Source organism: Oncorhynchus kisutch, unplaced genomic scaffold, assembly GCF_002021735.2.
Source record: "Oncorhynchus kisutch isolate 150728-3 unplaced genomic scaffold, Okis_V2 scaffold893, whole genome shotgun sequence".
Classification (NCBI taxonomy): Eukaryota; Metazoa; Chordata; class Actinopteri; order Salmoniformes; family Salmonidae; genus Oncorhynchus; species Oncorhynchus kisutch.
The window spans coordinates 3441-11443 of NW_022262838.1; the positions used below are offsets into that span (position 1 = coordinate 3441).

General features: G+C 42.1%; 1 non-coding gene across 1 annotated transcript; it reads left to right on the plus strand.

Moving 5' to 3' along the window:
* The first annotated feature begins 1380 nt into the window (after positions 1 to 1380).
* LOC109876790 (uncharacterized) lies at positions 1381 to 7060 on the plus strand. The gene is made up of 2 exons (XR_004207795.1): positions 1381 to 1736; positions 2866 to 7060. It is a non-coding gene; the product is annotated as an uncharacterized LOC109876790 (transcript).
* The last annotated feature ends 943 nt before the right edge of the window (positions 7061 to 8003 follow it).

Consider the following 8003-nt stretch of genomic DNA (forward strand, 5'->3'; position numbering starts at 1 on the left):
GGGATGCAGACAGCATCTTTGCTCTGTTTTTAATTCTTCAGAGACTCTCGCTTGCAGTCAGGCAGGCAGCTCTCTTGCTGTCAGGAAGAGCCATGTCACCCCATGACACCACACACTTCCAACACACACAAACACACACACATCCAACACACACACACTTCCAACACACACACACACATCCAACACAGCCGCCGTTGGCTCGGTGTGATGATGCCTGTTTTGACAGCATGCCAGAAGACAAAGGCTGCATCTCAAATGGCAACCAATTCACTATATAGTGCACTACTTTTGACCAGGATTCATAGGGCTCTCGTCAGAAGTAGTGCACTATGTAGGAGAATAGGGTGCATTTGGGATACAGGGAGTGTATTATTATTTAATGACCTGGGATTTCTTTCTGAGCAACATATTTCTACATAAGCTGCAACTACTGTAGTAGTGGATACGCCTCACATGAACAGTTACAGTAACTACTGTAGTAGTGATACACCTCACAGGAACAGTTACAGTAACTACTGTAGTACTGATACACCTCACATGAACAGTTACAGTAACTACTGTAGTACTGATACACCTCACAGGAACAGTTACAGTAACTACTGTAGTAGTGATACACCTCACATGAACAGTTACAGTAACTACTGTAGTACTGATACACCTCACAGGAACAGTTACAGTAACTACTGTAGTACTGATACACCTCACATGAACAGTTACAGTAACTACTGTAGTAGTGATACACCTCACATGAACAGTTACAGTAACTACTGTAGTAGTGGAGACACCTCACATGAACAGTTAAGGTACTCAGATCTCCTGACATCAGTTGCCATGATGAAATAGGCCATCGGGCTTCCTGGAAACCACATAGAGAGGAGTTGAAGGCCGTCCACAGTGTTGAGACTTTTGTGTTGCTGTGATGTTGACAGGGACAGTCCAGTATTGAGAGAGAGAAGCAGCACTGTTGGTACCAGATGTACACTATTCAGGCTGCGTAGAGCGGACATGAGATGACTTATTCCTCACCTCATCATAAACCACTCATCACAAACTCTTTATGTATAAACACGTTGGGATTCATCTACCTCTGGTCCTGTTCTCCAAAACCCTGGTCCCAGATCTGTCCATCTCGTTGTATAGCCAACTGGCGTGGTGCTATGTTTGGCATGACAATGACCATAACAGTTGGCAAGGCAACATAAACTGATCTGGAACCAGGCTACCTGTTGCCCTCCTATGGCTGGGAGTCCAGTCCAGTCTGCTGTCTTTGGCTGGGAGTCCAGTCCAGTCTGTTGTCTTAGGCTGGGAGTCCAGTCCAGTCTGTTGTCTTAGGCTGGGAGTCCAGTCCAGTCTGTTGTCTTTGGCTGGGAGTCCAGTCAAGTCTGTTGTCTTAGGCTGGGAGTCCAGTCCAGTCTGCTGTCTTAGGCTGGGAGTCCAGTCAAGTCTGTTGTCTTAGGCTGGGAGTCCAGTCCAGGCTGTTGTCTTAGGCTGGGAGTCCAGTCCAGTCTGTTGTCTTAGGCTGGGAGTCCAGTCCAGTCTGTTGTCTTAGGCTGGGAGTCCAGTCCAGTCTGTTGTCTTAGACTTGGAGTCCAGTCCAGTCTGTTGTCTTAGGCTGGGAGTCCAGTCCAGTCTGGTCATTGTCTTGTGTTTCTTTCTAGGGTACAGAGGTCAGAAAGGAGAGAGGGGTCAGCTAGGTCTGGGGATACCAGGACCTCCAGGTCTGGCAGGACCACCAGGTAACAGCTAGACACCACACACACACACACACACACACATACACACACACACAGACTGTGGTGAAATTATGCTAAGCCCTATAGCCATTGAAGCACAAGAAGGAAAATGTAATGTAAACTTGGAGCAACCATTACATCATTGTGTTTCGTATGAAGTTATTTCATATTTACACTTGAAACTGATGCTTTATGAAAGGGGGGAAATACCAGTATACCATCAATGTACGGCTGTAGTTGTAGAATCCTACACTTACGTTGGGTAAAACTTTATATCTTGAACCCTCCGTTATAAACTTGTTGTCCTCAGGGCACCATCGAAAATGACACCCTGGTCTCAATGGGCTCCCCTGATTAAATACAAGTCAAACATTCATTCAAATTAAAAGATGACATCAGTGTCATGACTGTTTATAAACTCTGTTATGTCATGTTTATGACAGTGTTATGTCATGGTTATGACAGTTATGTCATGGTTATGACAGTGTCATGTAGCCATTATGAAGGAGGGTTCAAGTAAAGTGTAACCACCAACTCTAACATGGACAACAGTTCATCCTGAGGTCGTTTGATGTTTTCAGTTTAAAAACACTAGTAATTAGTAAGCCAACAGAACTAATGAGCAGAGCTACTCATAATGACTCTCTCTTACGCTGAGGTACCAAGCTGACACGAAACAATTAGTATATCATCACTGATAGGGCGGATATAAAAGAAACATACACTTAAATCTCTTATTTCCATTTGATCAACTCTCTCACTTTTCAGCATGAACTCAGAGAGATTCTTCTCTGCCGGGAGCGAAGCAGGAAAATCTTTCATTCTGATCTTTTTGTGCAGAACATTAACTTTTTATTCTGATCTGTATTGAGGGGGGGTTGTGTGTAAAGTATGCATGAGAGTGGGTGTTTTCATCTCCTTTTTAAGAGTTGCAGTTTGGCACATGAAAGCAGTTTTGTTAGCTGACTAGATAATACTGTTCCCAGTAATACTGCTCCTCTGATAACATCCTGTTTTCCTTCATGGTTTATTTGATTGATTAAACAATCACCCAATGGTTGCGTCCCAATCATCTCTACTTCCTCCTGAAGTTCACTACTCCCCACAAATGTGAAAGTGTTTTTGTCTGCAGGTGAACCTGGAAGCAGTATCCAGGGGCCATCAGGCCCTTCAGGTCCCCAGGGACCTCATGGTAAATGTGATCCCAGTGACTGTCCCCATCCATCCTCTCACTCCAGACGGAACGGCTAGGACCCCCCCTCAACTGATAGGGGACCCTTCAATGAATAAGGGCCCTCTCAATGGCTAGGGCCAAGGGGCCCCCTCCACCCATCCAGCCTCCATCTCTCTATAGCAGTCAACCATAGGCACAGGAGCCGGGCGTGTGGAGCCTGATCACTCAGTCAGCCCATATCAGACAGACAGTATCGTCCTTGTGGTCAGTTTTACATTGAAAACACACATCCTCTGTTTCTCCTTTACATGGGAAAGACTCAACCAGAAATAGATACAACATGTATCTCAACACAATAGTGTAGGATGAAATTGCAAATAGATGCTGATCTTGGGTCAGTTTTGCATTTTCCCCACTAATTGTTAAGGTCAGGATTGGGGGAGGGGAAGCTGATCCTAGATCTGTACCTTTCGGTTTTCTTATGACCATAGAAGCATTGAAATGCAATTATTTGTTGCTTTACGTTGATGGTTATTCTGTTCATTAGAAATGTGTTACAGTCCATTATTATTGTCATTGTTGCTATGATGATCATATGAAGTACTGTTTCATTTATTTCTTGTTTTCACACAACTCCCCTGCTGTGACCTGATGCATTCCATATTCATTCACATGAAGTCTTTCGAGGCCGTAAATTCATTTGTTTCTTTAAATAATACTGTAGGGAGAAAGCATTTTCTCATATGATTTAATAATGCTTGTTTATGGGGATAGCTATGCACACGTTTGGTCTCATTTGATGTTTTCGTTGTGTGTGTGTGAGCTGGTAAACAGGCAGAAATGTGTGTGTTTGTGTATGACTAATCAATATTCTTTGTGTGAACTGTTTATGCAAAGTGAAGGAGGATCATATAACACGAAATATAGTTCTGAATATATATTTCATATATTAATATATATTTCCTCAATGAATGGGATATTTGTGAAACGTGTCAGAAGGAAGCTAGCTACATGATTTGATCCATTTACATAACATAATGAATATCTTGTAGTGTAATTCATTACTAGAGCTTTGTTTATGAATTTTATGTTTTGAGAATGCTAAATATTCTGTGTTTCAAACACTACCAGTCAGATATATTGCATGATACTGTTGTAATTGTAAAGGGATGGTCTTGTATCAAAACAGAATACTGGGTTCCTCTCTCGTCACCCTACACTCTAGGTACTTTATGTGAGGCGTTACTCAGTGAGATCTCTCCACATACTATACACCTCAACATGTAGTGTTCATAACAGACTAATTGAGTAGCCTGCTAGATTGGGTTCTGAGTTCTGATATTATTCAACAGGTAACATTGCCTGACTGTTGCCATATCTCAAGACAACCAGCACAACGTGATGAAGGGTTAAACACTAGCTTAATGCCAACTGAATGTAGTTTGTGACGGCTTGGTCAAGTTGACATTTCTTCCATGTACAGTTTGTGTGTAAGTGTGTATATTATGCTAATGTCGTATCACCTCACGTTCACGTGAAGTTAGCCGCGAAGACTTCAATGTAGATTTCTTGCAGTCATACATGAAGTAGGAAGTAGGACAGTTTCCCTTTATCCTTGGTCTCGTCTCCAAAGAGGGCAAACAAATACATGTCAAATACTACAGTGATTGATTGAAGTTGCCCAGTACAATGAAACCAATAGAATATGGTAGGATCGGAGATGTTGTTACATCGCTGCTCTTTTGGCAACATGGTCTCATTAGAAAATGTCAAAACAATAGTGCCATTTAACCACATAGGTATATGTCACTTCTGTGGACGTATTACTGATATGTCACTAAATTAGACGTCACTTATAATGACATATTAGCTACTTATATGTCACTATAACGTCTGCTTATGTGGTCAGATTCATTATGTGAGTCATCTTTTATTGTTTACATGGAGAGTATACAGCTGATTCCTCCATCAGAACTGTGTACATCAGTCTACATGGAGAGTATACCGCTGATTCCTCCATCAGAACTGTGTGTACATCAGTCTACATGGAGAGTATACAGCTGATTCCTCCATCAGAACTGTGTACATCAGTCTACATGGAGAGTATACAGCTGATTCCTCTATCAGAACTGTGTACATCAGTCTACATGGAGAGTATACAGCTGATTCCTCCATCAGAACTGTGTACATCAGTCTACATGGAGAGTATACAGCTGATTCCTCCATCAGAACTGTGTACATCAGTCTACATGGAGAGTATACAGCTGATTCCTCCATCAGAACTGTGTACATCAGTCTACATGGAGAGTATACAGCTGATTCCTCCATCAGAACTGTGTACATCAGTCTACATGGAGAGTATACAGCTGATTCCTCCATCAGAACTGTGTACATCAGTCTACATGGAGAGTATACAGCTGATTCCTCCATCAGAACTGTGTACATCAGTCTACATGGAGAGTATACAGCTGATTCCTCCATCAGAACTGTGTACATCAGTCTACATGGAGAGTATACAGCTGATTCCTCTATCAGAACTGTGTGTACATCAGTCTACATGGAGAGTATACAGCTGATTCCTCTATCAGAACTGTGTGTACATCAGTCTACATGGAGAGTATACAGCTGATTCCTCCATCAGAACTGTGTACATCAGTCTACATGGAGAGTATACAGCTGATTCCTCCATCAGAACTGTGTACATCAGTCTACATGGAGAGTATACAGCTGATTCCTCCATCAGAACTGTGTGTACATCAGTCTACATGGAGAGTATACAGCTGATTCCTCTATCAGAACTGTGTGTACATCAGTCTACATGGAGAGTATACAGCTGATTCCTCTATCAGAACTGTGTACATCAGTCTACATGGAGAGTATACAGCTGATTCCTCCATCAGAACTGTGTACATCAGTCTACATGGAGAGTATACAGCTGATTCCTCCATCAGAACTGTGTACATCAGTCTACATGGAGAGTATACAGCTGATTCCTCCATCAGAACTGTGTACATCAGTCTACATGGAGAGTATACAGCTGATTCCTCTATCAGAACTGTGTACATCAGTCTACATGGAGAGTATACAGCTGATTCCTCCATCAGAACTGTGTACATCAGTCTACATGGAGAGTATACAGCTGATTCCTCTATCAGAACTGTGTACATCAGTCTACATGGAGAGTATACAGCTGATTCCTCCATCAGAACTGTGTACATCAGTCTACATGGAGAGTATACAGCTGATTCCTCTATCAGAACTGTGTACATCAGTCTACATGGAGAGTATACAGCTGATTCCTCCATCAGAACTGTGTACATCAGTCTACATGGAGAGTATACAGCTGATTCCTCCATCAGAACTGTGTACATCAGTCTACATGGAGAGTATACAGCTGATTCCTCTATCAGAACTGTGTACATCAGTCTACATGGAGAGTATACAGCTGATTCCTCCATCAGAACTGTGTACATCAGTCTACATGGAGAGTATACAGCTGATTCCTCCATCAGAACTGTGTGTACATCAGTCTACATGGAGAGTATACAGCAGATTCCTCCATCAGAACTGTGTACATCAGTCTACATGGAGAGTATACAGCTGATTCCTCCATCAGAACTGTGTACATCAGTCTACATGGAGAGTATACAGCTGATTCCTCCATCAGAACTGTGTACATCAGTCTACATGGAGAGTATACAGCTGATTCCTCTATCAGAACTGTGTACATCAGTCTACATGGAGAGTATACAGCTGATTCCTCCATCAGAACTGTGTACATCAGTCTACATGGGTGCTATGTCTATATTTAGATTTTGAAGCCATAAGATGTGATCTTTCTTATCTAATAACAACACTGCAATATTTTACTTCTGAGTTTTCTTTCTTTGTTTACTTGGTGGGTCTTTACTTGAACTCTTATTTTCTGAAAGTGTTTTTATGTTTTATTTTGACAATATCTGTACATTACGGCTCAGATACATATTTCTCCCTCAACTGTTTGACCATGTAGCATTGTTTGTCACTGTATACATATATATTATGTTGGTGTGTTTTAAGACTGGAGTTATTTAGTTATTTATTTGTTGTGTTTCTGATTGGAAAGTAATAAGCTAAGAATCAAGGACATTAATTAAATATCTCTGTACTTCTCCAATGTTATCAGAGTGCTCTCTCTGTCACTCAGGCCTCAATTCAAACAAACATGCCCTTAGGTGTTTCATTTTGACCCAATGACCTAAAACCCGGTAAAAACACCCGGTAGACTGTCGTCATAGAGATCGATAAGTGTGTTTCCAGACATATTCAGTAGTTAAACAAAGGTACTATACAATAACTATATTATTGTCGTCTCCTTAAACCGACCCTAGGTAGTACTGGATACATTGTGGGAGGCAAACCGTCTGCCTTGGGAGACTAATACTAATGTAGGTTTGATTAGATCTGGACCCTCAAAGGCAATTATTTAAGTTGGAGAAAGTACATGGGTGGAGCTGACACTTTGTGATGTTTAAATTGTCTCTTTTGCCTTCTTTTATCGGTCTAAGGCACTGCTTCACAGTGCTTGATGCGTCACTACAGACCCGGGTTTGATCCCAGACTGTGTCACAGCCGGCCGTGACCGGAAGACCCCTGGCTTCCGGGTTAAGCGAGCCGTGTGTCAAGAAGCAGTGCAGCTTGGCAGGGTTGTGTTTCGGAGGACGCGTGGCTCTAGACCTTCACCTCTCCCGAGTCCATACCGGAGTTGCAGTGAAGTGATGGGACAAGCCTGTAACTACCAATTGGATATGACGAAATTGGGGTTAAAAAGAGGTCAAAAATGTAAAACAATGTCACACTCCTGCGATCCCATTTCTTTGAGTTGGAGATTTTCTCTTAGTATTTCAGAGCATCAAATTGATTGAGGGTCTTTGAAGATAGCTTGGTGACAGTGGAGGCTGCTGAGGGGAAAACGGCTCTTAATAATGTCTGGAATGGAACAAATGGAATGGCATCAAACACATGGAAACCATGGAAACCATGTGTTTGATGTATTTGACACCATTCCGCTCCAGCCATTACTATGAGACCGTCCTCCCCAATTAAGTTGCCACTGA